At 34.6% G+C, this 12,765-nt stretch overlaps 2 pseudogenes; one reads left to right on the forward strand and one right to left on the reverse strand.

Moving 5' to 3' along the window:
- LOC127124297 (uncharacterized) lies at nucleotides 1-100 on the forward strand (annotated as a pseudogene).
- Nucleotides 101-5,028: 4,928 nt separating this feature from the next.
- LOC127118163 (kinesin-like protein KIN-14I) lies at nucleotides 5,029-9,542 on the reverse strand (annotated as a pseudogene).
- Nucleotides 9,543-12,765: the final 3,223 nt, after the last annotated feature.

Here is a 12,765-nt window from a genome sequence, read left to right on the forward strand (position 1 = left end):
AAACCATGGTGTGGGCAAAGTCTCATCATGTCTTTGTATCTTTCCCATGCTTCGAAAAGAGACTCGTTGTCTTTCTGTTTAAATCCGTTTATCTGGGCTCTTAACATAGCTGTTTTGCTTGGTGGAAAATATCGGGCAAGAAAAACTTTCTTCAACTCGTTCCATGTGGTGACTGAGTTGGAAGGGAGAGATTGAAGCCATCTTCTAGCGCTATCTCTTAATGAGAAAGGAAAAAGACGAAGTCGAATTGCCTCTGAAGTGACACCATTAGCTTTAACAGTATCAGCGTATTGAACAAATACGGATAAATGAAGGTTTGGATCTTCGGTAAGATTTCCAGAGAATTGGTTCTGTTGCACAGCCTGCAACAACGAAGGTTTAAGTTCAAAGTTGTTTGCTTCGATTGCGGGCGGAGCAATACTTGAATGCGGTTCATCTTGCGATGGAGCGGCGTAATCTCTAAGAGCACGAGCTGGTTCTGCCATCTCGGTTAAAGAAGGAAAAACGTTTTTGATATCAGGAAGGTTTATAGGAGGGAGATTGTTTTCAGCACGATATTCCCGAATTCGTCGTAAGACTCGGAGATATAGTTCGATATCGTTGATTCGTAAATAGAGCGGTTCGCCTTGAGAGCGAGTGCGTGGCATACAAATCAACGAAAGAAAGAATAGAAGGAAAAAGAAACCTTAGTCTCTACAGCGTAACGGAAGAGTTACGATATCGATTGAATAAAAGTCCCCGGCAACGGCGCCAAAAACTTGATCGCTCGACTGTGTGAGTCGAGAATGGGATACAAACTGCAAGTGCACAGTTCTATCGCGTAGTTTTAAAAGATATCGATCCCACAGGGACTTATGAATCGATATACCGTTATCTAAAGTTACTACGTAAATCTAAGGTGAAAATGTTTGATTGTTTGGGGGAAAAACTAAGAGCTAAACTAATATCTAGATTAAATATCAATAAAACGGATATCGGTATGTAGTTCGTCAAAACTAGGGAATCAAGTCTTTGTCGGTTTCCAGGTTTTTAAAATAAATCGTTTCAGTTAACTTTATTGGTTAAAGGTTTTATCTCAAACTCTCGATCTGTTGAATAAACCATGATTTTATATTAATGTTGCTGTCACTTATAATTAAGTCAAAAACCATATTTTGAAAGCAATAAAGTTGCAGAAACTCTTTTTAAGAAAATACTGACCGTTTTAAACACCCTTATCTCAAACTCTCGCTCTGTTGACTTAGGTTATATGATTAAATCCAAATGCTTAACTCTCGTCCTCACATTCGATCTTTAAAAATACTTTTTGGAAAAGGTCAGAATTTAATTGACTCTAAAACTTGCTCTCGCCCTGATCTAGAATTAATGCCTAACTCACACTGTCCAGTCAAAACCTCAAACTCTCGCTCTGTTGGTTTTAACTTCTTTATGTTCTTTACTTTTTGTAAAAAATCTTGTTATTAAACCTGTAAGTTGAGACCGTAAAAAGATTGATTCTAATTTTAAGTTTAGATAGACCGACTCAGTCTCGACCCCTTTTTCTGCTTACTTTACATACCGATACCTAGGCAAATTAGCCAGACATGCTAAATAAATAAGAATTTATATCATGCATAAACAGACTCATTCCAGGCAGGCAATATGAATAAACAATAGAATAAAACATTAAAAATTAAATAACGATTAAAGAACCTGAATGCGTAATACAATGGTCTTGAACACTCCACCACAAGCCGGTAGGATTTGTTCTTGGATTCTTCAATTAAACAGTAAATTAAATCAAGGAAATAAAACTGGAATATAACGTAAGGTTAAATCCGGTATAAAGTTGCACAGTAGTTTCCGGTGTAGAAACTACTACGCGAAAAATATCTAAAAGCTAAAAACGGGGAAGATAAATTGCAAGGGGAAAAAGAGAAAGTAAAACTTGCAAAAGAAATAAATAAAATGAACAATGTTGGAAAGGAAGAAAAATAAGCAAGGGCGTGAAAAATAAATTTGGCAGAGCTTCCGCAAAACTGAGCGTGCAAAAACTGTCCCGTTGAAAGTTCCCAATTAGCTGCTATTTATACAGCTGCTGGTGTAACTACTTTTCAAGGGTTTCCGTGTGCGTGGTCTCGTTCCGAGGGTTAAGCGTGCGTGGAAGTAGGCTTCAACGTGGTCAGTTGAGTTCCTTGCGCCAAAAATATAGAGGACTGGTGTGACGCTCGTCACAGGAGTGCTCTTAGTGTGACGCTCGTCACACTCCTTGTGACGCCCGTCACAGGGGCAACGTGCGCTTTCTTTTGGGCTGGGCTTGGTCTTGGTTATTTGTTTCCTTTTTATTGCTTTTTACACCTCCTTTTCTTCCCTTTTTCACTTTTGCTTCAAAATGGGTACCTGATGTAAATAGAAAAGAAATACTGCATAATATCTGATAAAATGGGATAAATTAAAGTAAATGATAATATAATCTAATTAAGTTAAGTCTTAAAATGTGATATAATTTCGTGTTATCACGTATGCACAAAAGTAAGTTCTTAAAAATGAACTATATTTACTTACTTTACCGATTATTATCTCTAAATAATATTTTTTCTTTTATGGTGCAAATGGTCGGCACGTGGCATGAGTTATAACAAATGTCCTAGGCACTGTATTACCTAGTATCGCAATCTCTTGGATCACCTTCGATCGACAGATGTATAGACATTAACCTAATGATTTCGTAATAATTTGTTAGATTCTTCTACCAAATTTATAATCTAACATATGTTCACATTTTAGTTCATTTTGCGTCCATATCTAAATTTGGATCATGACCATGAAATCAACGAACAAGACGCAACCGTTTGGACTACATGCACACCGATCATAAGATTCACCATTGTGGAGATGCACAATAGTGATCTTGTTAAATTGCAGTTAGGTATGCTTCAACACATCCCAGATCCCCCGACAAACCTAGGAGAATGGCATCTACGTAAAGTTAACGACCAATGGAACTTTAACCCATGGCAAAGCTTCGCTAGATCCGAGTGTCGCAAATGGAAGCATCACCATGACCATGTCTTAACTAACGCTGTGATGCCAACTGAAGAAAAACCAAGTCGTAATTATATGGCTTGGTACATATCGGTTGGATTTGAGTTCATCGCCGAGGATATGTACCTATACGACCCACGCCAAACAACTTACATACCAGAAGGCTCAACATCAAACCCCCAACAACATTTCTAGACTTGTTACTCACAACCCCCAATCCATCAAAATTTTCGATCCACAAACACACAAACCTACAATCCTAACATGTCAAACACCCAACCACAATACCAAGAGCATACCCCGTACCACCACTAACAACTAGATTATCATCAAGACATCCAACATCGCTTTGCACCCAACACATCACCCTATCATAGCCACCTAATCCAAAACTAGTAAAAAATGGGGGATTTTCATGTTTCAGTGTGAAAAGCATATAAACAAGTAAACAATGTCACGAAAGTGGTCAGGTTGTGTAGTAAAATCTCCTATTCCTCCAATGTTGATGTTTGATGCCCTGTATAAATTATCTAGTCACTATAATCCCATGACAAATTAACAAAACCGTTATAGCCGATCCCTCACGAAATAACTCACTAACCACTACTCAGAGCTTTCTATCCCTAGTCCTCCAGCGTAAGCAGGGTTAAGCGATGTATAGAATGTTAATTCTCTATACCACTACTCGGGGTCTCCTATCCCTATTCAACCAACATAAACAATTTCCCTAGGTCTAACACATAGACTAATGATCAATATTCCCTATATGCTCAAAATCATCTTAAAAGAGTATCTCACATGAAAAGCACCGCGAACAAGAAGCAATTGAATAAGATTATAGATCAATAGGTTCATACAATGGTTCAATTAAAAATAAGTTCATCATAACACAGCCTAACCTAGAGGAGTTTAGCTATTCATTGTGCAATTAAAAATACCACAATTGATAGATGAAAATAACATAAGAAGTCCCTTGAAGTGATGACCTCCAATGGCTTCAAATGCTTTAAAAATCTCCACTTATACTCTTAAATTCATGCTTCAATCTCCCAAAATCGTAACCCTTGTGAAAGTGCAAAAAATCCTCTTTTAAAGGCGTCAGAATAGACTAGAAAGTGTCAGAAAAAGCCCAAAAAAGTGACCATTGCGTGCGTGATACCTTGCATCGCGCGTGATGCGGCTTTAATGACCCTATCACCCGCGATCCTACGCATTGGTGCATGTGATTATTTCCGAAGCTGCATCATTTTTTCTCCTTTTTCGTTAAGTCCATAATTCAGACCTTAGCTATTTTTCTTTCATTCTTTGGCCATTTCTTCATTTTTGCTCGAATTTCACTTGTTTTGCTCTAATTCTTCGATTAAATATATGCCATGATGAACTGTCATCAGGGGTTAGAATTTCTACTTTTTCTCTTGTAAACTACACTTGCAAATGTTAATTTCATATATGCAATGATGATCTCTCGCAAGATGACTTCCCAACTCCAAAAGAGTCTATTACTAAAGTTAAACACCGTAAGAAGGAGTGAGCATGTGACTCTAGAATTTCAATCCTCACCTTGAGAAGAAAGACACACACATATCACCATGAATCGCTATATTGTGGACACTCGCCTTAGAAAGGTTCTAAAATTTAAGACTAACTAAACAAACAAGAACATGAATTCCCTTTAAACTTGGAATCTCACAAAACAATAAAACAAAATATACTTGTATTAGCTAAGTTACTTTATGATTGTAATAGGTATACCTAGGGCTGGACAACGGGCCGGGCCGGGCGGTTTCGGGCCCAAAACCCTCACCCAGTCCAACCCACGGTTCATATATGAAGGCCCATTTCCGTCCAATATCAACACGGTTTGGACGGGCTCGGTTTGTGCGGATTGCGGGTTAGTTTAAGCGGTTTATTCGGGTTATTAGGTTGATTCATTTTAAGCCCAATGACACATTTTGAGTATTTGTTCAGAAACTAAAATTATTCTTATCATATTAAAATTAATAATAGGCCAAAACTCAGATCATACATTTTAAAGATAATACAATATATAGTACAACTATGACATATTCAAAACTTACGATATACAAATTACTACAACTATGACAAATTCAAAGTAATATCCACTAATAGTCTAACTATAACTAATTAATGAGCTTTACTTTGAATGATTCAATGCTTTGTCTTCAAAGATTCATCCTGAACACAAATGAAACCAATAGAATAGAACAGTAAATAAAAACATAGATAACATCATATGAATTCAATAATTATGAAGTCACTAAATGACCATGACTAACAATAATTACCATTGACAAGTGATAGTAGAAAACGACTGAAAGAAATTATTTTAGCATATGCAGTAACTGCCGTTGACTTACTTACAACTATTCAACATAACTTGTGAAAATTGTTGATGAAGATCTTAAGCAAACCTTACATGATTGACTAATCTTTTCATTCAGATACATTTTCACATGATGTAACGGTCTACCCTAATCAATGGCAGAATAAACAATAAAACCCCTTATAAACACATTGAAAAAGAAGACATAATAAACTGCAGCTAAGTGAGCAAACTAAACAAAATATAAACAAACCTTGTCAGGGTTCAGCTTCACAACAACATCAGATTCGCTACTCTCCAGAGCTTCCTTCACCTGAGAACATCAGATTCGCTACTCTTCAATGGTATTGATTCCTACAATACAGAATACCACATTTTCAGTTGATTCCTAAAATTTAGATAGACTTGAGTAGACTAGTACAATCTAGGCCAGACTTGCTAGTTTACTTCATCATCAGCCATTAGTTCCTACACACCTCTGGTCACCAGTTCTGAACTTGCAATATTCTCGTTTGTCCGCAATATTGATCAGTGAAACTAGAGGGTCCTGGTCTTGGGGTACAACATGATTTCCATTTCTAAATCAAGGAAGAATACTCCTGGAAATAGGTCTGGTATTGGGGGTCTAAAATAAGAATCTCTGAAATACAATTTTTTAAATCATTTTTTATTAGATAAGCTTCATGCCTAAGCACCTGCTGGAAAGAAAGAAAATTACCTGAGGAAAGATTTCTGTAAAGATGTGGCTATATCTCCAGCTAAGTAAACTTCATGCCTAAGCACCTGCTGGTGTAGAAACTTGGCACAGAATTTTGAAACAGCTTTACCTACAAATCAGTGAAGCCGTATTGAGAATTATAGAACTAGATGCTAAATATGCTATATATGTCAGCCCCATAACTATATTTTGAAATAATATAAGTTTTTTGAAATTTCAAATTCAAAGTCCTCTGGAAAATTGGAATCAATACCAAGTCTTGAAAGGGCCATAGTACAGATGCAAAATACAGTCAAAGTACACAGACCAAAACGGAAAATATTTTACCCATTTTCCTTTAACAAGGCCAGCAGAACAAAATACAGATATTGCAAACAAAAAATTAATGGGATAAAACAGCATTCTATATGTGAAGAAGATCAAAACGACATTTCTATCCCATTCTAAATTAATCTAACAAAATAGAAACCCAGTTTTGTTTAGATTAGTTTATAACTTATGAGAGCAGTTATATTGAGATGTGTATTTAATACCTAGCATATAGAAAATATCTTATAAGTTTATTAGGTGCTTATAAGAAAAGAATAGTTACAGCATCTTCCATAGAAGCACGCCAACCCTGCATCGAAGACAAACCGAAGCGAAGCATGCCATTCTCACCATAAAAGCATACTATCAGGCACATTTTCAGTTGATTCCTAAAATTTAGGGTTTCATCTCATAAAAAGAAAAGCTTCATTTCAAAAGAAAATATATGTTATAACTACAAATCAAAACTACATCAAGCTACTTCAAACATAAAACAAACAGATACATTGTGAATATATTCTGACAGATATCCTCCAATGTCTTTGCTAGGAGGCATGCACGACGCGCATAAATACATTAACTGCCACACTTTGATCAAGTATTCCCTGATTTTGATACAAGAAATGTATTAAATTAACCATTAATCAATAGAACGCAAAGGCTAAGAAAACATGAAGCATGCTACTCCATATTAGAAAATTTACATACCTCTCAGGATTGTTTCTTGTTTGTTTTGATATCTGGATAAAAAGTTCGTCTCAGTTCAGAGTGCTTCAAACTTTGCTTGTATAGTTTACCTACAAGCTCAACTCGATCCTCTAAGTTTATTGAAGACGAATCAATGCCCATATATTTCAAAACCATCTGGAACAACTTTATTGCTCTGCTTGTCGAATCGCCATTCAGCTTAAGCAATGACGTTGGTTCGAATCCTGCACGAATACTTGAGTTAGATTTTCATGTGCTCGGAGACAAAAAAAACAATTTTATGGAAAATTTAGTAGTATTTGATTACCTTTTGGAAGCAAAACATGTCTTCAATTGTAAGTTTCTCTCGAACTTGGGGGCCCACGGATCGCTTAGAAAAAAATCCCCGCTTCCCCGCAGATTGAATTTGTTTTTGCATCAATTTAAAAAAAACTTCCACCTATATAACAAACAACAATTGAGAAAACTAGGGGAAACAAAAGATAATGGCATCATAGACATATCAATATAGAACTAAGTACGAAACTAATTTTCATGCAGGATCTTTGACAAAAACCATTGAGTGAGTGCAGAATTTTTCGAAGAAAATTATATCGATAGCAACACTAACATATATAGTTCCTCACCTGGAATCTTTCAATCAAGGGTGCAGCTCCAGCGAGTTCTGCTGGAATAGCCATAGGTAGAGTTGACGGTGTGCTGCAACACACAAATAAAATACAGTTACAAACTAAAGAAGAATGCATATATGAAGACACAAAATTCATTCCAGCAAATTCTAAAATATATTCAAAAGAAAAGATAATGCTCACAGTGGTGCGAAATTGGAGCCATCGCTGTCATAGCCATCGCCATTTGTAATAGAACCATAGATGTGTAGAGGAGTACCCTCATTGGCAATGCTAGAACCAAATGAAAATCTGTTTGTTCTCACACTTTGGGCGCCGGACAGAGGCGTATCAAAGATCATTTTGTTAGCAAACCAAACAAAAATGAAACTAATCAAAGCAACAAAGCTTGTTCTTCTTCAATCTCCTCAACTGCATACAACCAACAAAAAAAAAACATAAACATAAGTAAAAACAATACACACATAGTACACAATTTGAGCTATGTTGACTTAAATAAAAATGCCAGTATCTGAATTGCAGCATAAAAAACAAGTCTAGTCTAAATTCAAAAACCATATCAATAAACAAAACAGAAACCAAAAAACCAAAACTTAACCTAGTCATGAAATTTAGCATAAAAACACAAACTATGAAGGAAAAAGACAAACAAAAACCAAGGAACTACAGAATGAGAATCTAAAACAAGAAAACATGAAGGAAATGAAATAAAAAACCTTTGCAGCAGTAATTGGAAAACCAATTATGTATTGTTCCAGAGACTAAAAGAGAGATCTGGGTGAGTGACGAGGTGAAGATGAAGTCAAAATTCATATGCATACAACACATACAGTCCCAATTAGCATACATTTCAAAGACACGAAGTCAAATACACTTACAATTCCATTGCTCTTGCTCTAAGACTCTTTCCATGCTACTTTGACGTTGATCCATCTATCCAAATCAAACATCAATAACATCATTAGGTAATACATATTGTTGCCATCAATGAGATAAGTACATGGTTTTTAGGACAACTTATAAATTTCAAACACAATATAAAACAAGTTGAATACACTTACAGTTTAGTGGATCTTGCTCTATGGTTCTTTGAGTTCTTTGACTGCTACTGTTTCCATGCTCCATATACCCAAATAAACACATCAGTGTCACAAATAACCATTTACTTTTGTTGAAATAACCATTTGTCCAAATAACCTTAATCTTTACCTTGTAGACAAAAAGAAAATAGAGTCACCATAGATTATTTGAAATTTGAAAGTAGAACAATAGTAGATAAAACCTAAATAGAAAAACCTAAAAGTAAAAAACTCTGAAATTGAATAAAATTCACAAACCTTGCAACCGAAAGTCAAACAATAGAAGAAAGAAGATCAGACCACAAGTTCATATGTTGTTGCTCGTCGTGAAAGTCAGTGAAAAAAAGAGATGAGAGTGGTGGTGGTGGTGTTCGCCGAGGTGGACTTAATGGTGGTGGGCCGATGTTCTTTTGGGTGGAGTTGTGGTGGCGATGAGTGACGATGAGCGGTGAGTGGAGAGGAGCTGCTAGGGTTTCTCCAAGTTGTGGTGAGAGAAATACTGAGCGAGAGTGAATGAGAGAGGAGGGTTGAGGGAGTAGTAACCCAAGTACAAAATCCAAGTATTGTTTAGCATGTGTGTCATTTGGGCGGGTCAGGGTACCTGCGGTCCGATCTTTACCACCCGGGCCCGCCCATTTAAATCCGACTGAACCCGGTTTCATCACCCGATGAACCCGTTGGACCGTTTGAACCCGCCCAATTCCTTTTTTTTCTTTCGGTTTTTGCGGGTTGGATTGGGTTGCGGGTGTTTGTCCAGCCTTAAGTATACCATAAAAATTGGAAAACTTGGAATGTTTCTCATGCAAATTACAGTGATATTAACAAACCAACCAACCTGTTCCTGTCTATTAAAACATGTAACATTAATATGTTTTATTTTAAACACATTAATTAGAAATGGTTTTAGAACATATTTAAATTCATATTCATATTTAATAACTTTCATTTTCATTTTTTTGAATAACATAAATTCATGTTTAAACAAAATTAATAACAAATTAATATTATCTTTTATTAACATTAGAAAAAATTTATACGTTTAAATAATGTTGCATTTAAATTCAAAAATAAATAATTTATTAAACATATTTTTATTTAATAATAAACTTTTAATAAAAAACTAAAATAATTTTTTTAATAATAGACTGAAACTTTTTAATTTTTGAAAACATAATATATACATTTTTTATAAATTATTATTAAATTAATTAACTTTAAAATAACTTATTTTAAAATAATACTTTTATATATATATATATATATATATATATATATATATATATATATATATATATATATATATATATATATATATATATATATATATATATATTGGTAAAATGCCCCCATTATGGGAAAAGGTTGTGGCTTCAACTCATTAATTATATTTTATCGAAATTTTCATCTTTTATAGTTATAAAGTTTGAAAAAACAAAAAAAAAAGTCACATGAAACTAAAAAAATGAAAAATAATAACAATAAATCCATATCATCATATTATCATTAATAAAAATAAAAATTAAATATAAAAAAAGCTCGGTTAGCATGTCACACATGCGGTTTTGCTGGGCCAGTTATCTATAAGGTCTAAAACAATCTTCATGTGCCAAGTTAGATTTTCAATTTTTTTACAATTTTTTAAATTTATTTTAGAACTTTAAAAGATGAATAATTCAAAATGTTGTACTCAATGGGAGTTGAACACATTCTAGACTTCCACGGGAGGATCTTCGCCGTCCCTCGAGGTAATTACATGTTGGATCTTCACTGAAAGATCCTTGCCGCCTCTCGAGGCAACTATAACACTAGACCCTCGTTGGAGGATCCTTGTCACCCTCCCGGGTTATGCCAAAGTTAGCCAAGACAAACTCCTATCTAGAAGACTTAGTATCTCCTCGGGTGGGATAACTTCAAAAATTCATGCCTAAGGGGAACGACCTATATCAAGTCCCTGAGATTTGGTGTCAAGTCTTTTTAGAAGGCTCGACAAAAGTCTCACCTGAATGGTAAATGCCCAACATGAAGGACTCAACATCTCCCTAACCAGGCTACATGATATAACATCTGCAGGACTTAGAATCTCCAGAATTGATAAAGCTCTCACCTGAGGGACTCAGTATCTCCTCGGACGAGATTGCTTCCAAAGATCACGTCAAAGGGGCACAACAAATATCAAACCCCGGAGACTTGGTGTCAAATCTTGCAAGAGGGCTTGGTGGAAGTCCCTCATGGAAGGTTAAATGCCTTTTTAGCATGCATAAATCATTAGTTAGGTTTGAACTTGATCATGATGCTTTTAATCAATTGCATGAGTCAGTGGAATAAGAGTCATATATGTTATTTATTCAAGCTGAGAAAACAAAGAGATGATTTTATCTTCAATGACATTTTCCAAAGAATAGCTTGATGAACACATCTTAAGCATTTTTGATCGCTTGAGTTATCTTCAATAGATAATGATTTCACTAAATATCGTTTGATATCAGGTGTTATCATCATCAAAAGCTAATAGTCAATTGGTTGCAACTTTGCTATCAACAAACTCTGGCGCATTGGAATACTTTGACAATACTTGCAAGCATATTGATTTGACTTATGCAAAACATTAATCAAGCTTACAATGCCAAGTCTTGCTGAATGATCTTCAACTCCTTACTCCAAACTCTTGAAATTGGCCTTCTTGGTTATAAGCTTTTGAACCTTGCAACATAAGTCTTCGTATTTATAAACAACTTTTGGATCTAATGAAAACATGTTGCGGTACCCTAACAATATGTCGAGTTTGGAAAGTTATATTGACGTGCTCATTAATATTTCAATATAACACTTTGCACTCCCTTATAGTATACAACACCTTTTTTCCTGTGAGTTACTAATTTGTTCATACTTATTCTTTTCTTCCAATTCTTGTGTCCGAGTCTTCTCCATTTTTATCATCATAACTTTTACATTAAAAGTATTGATGTGCCCATTAATATTTCAATATAACACTTTGCACTTCCTTATAGTATACAACACCTTTTTTCCTGTGAGTTACTAATTTGTTCATACTTATTCTTTTCTTCCAATTCTTATGTCCGAGTCTTCTCCATTTTAATCATCGTAACTTCTACATTAAAAATATTGTAGAATTTGTCTAATTAGGATGATTCCGACACCGATCAATATTTTCTATAATTCTATGAAATCTTATTATAAAGTTACAAAAATATAAACTATTATAAGTAAAAGTTCTTAAATTTTTTGTAAAGTATACTTTAAAAAATTGATAAATGTATGTATACCCTCTTATACAACGAATTAGTAAAAAAGTGAAAAATTTGACTAAAATATCACTAGCAAAGATATTTGGAAGTTGGACAAATCTTGAGATGAAATTCATCTATGTTCTTATCATTCATTCACTGATTTTGAACTTCCATAAACACTTGGACAATCACATGAGTGCATCTCATAACATTCACAATGAAACTTTTGATTATCAACAATAAGGAAATAGTGATATTCAATTGTATAAACTCATAAAATAAACAAGCTCATTAAAAAACAAATAAAAATGAAAAAAAATAATATTGTGAGTACTACTCGCTGAACTAATGCTATCGACTTAACTAGTACAGGAATATCATGAAATTTCTCAAAAATTAAAAAAATAAATAACATAAAACAAAAGTTAAATGAAAGAGGGGTCAAAGTAAATTCATTTATGTCAAAAACTTTCTTTTTGGGTTGTCTCCTAATAATCACTTATTTAACATCATTAACTTAACATCTGGTTGACCATTAACAAGCACTTAGGTATAAAATCTAGTTTTTATCTACAATTCCGTCTTTGTGGTTAGGCTTTAACCTCTAGACACTTCCTTTGAAGGTGATATTGTTTCTTAGATCTTGTAATCCAGCTTCCCCATATGGTGATACCTCAATCACAACAAACGGACCGAACTACTTTGA

This window comes from Lathyrus oleraceus, chromosome 2, assembly GCF_024323335.1.
Source record: "Lathyrus oleraceus cultivar Zhongwan6 chromosome 2, CAAS_Psat_ZW6_1.0, whole genome shotgun sequence".
NCBI lineage: Eukaryota > Viridiplantae > Streptophyta > Magnoliopsida > Fabales > Fabaceae > Lathyrus > Lathyrus oleraceus.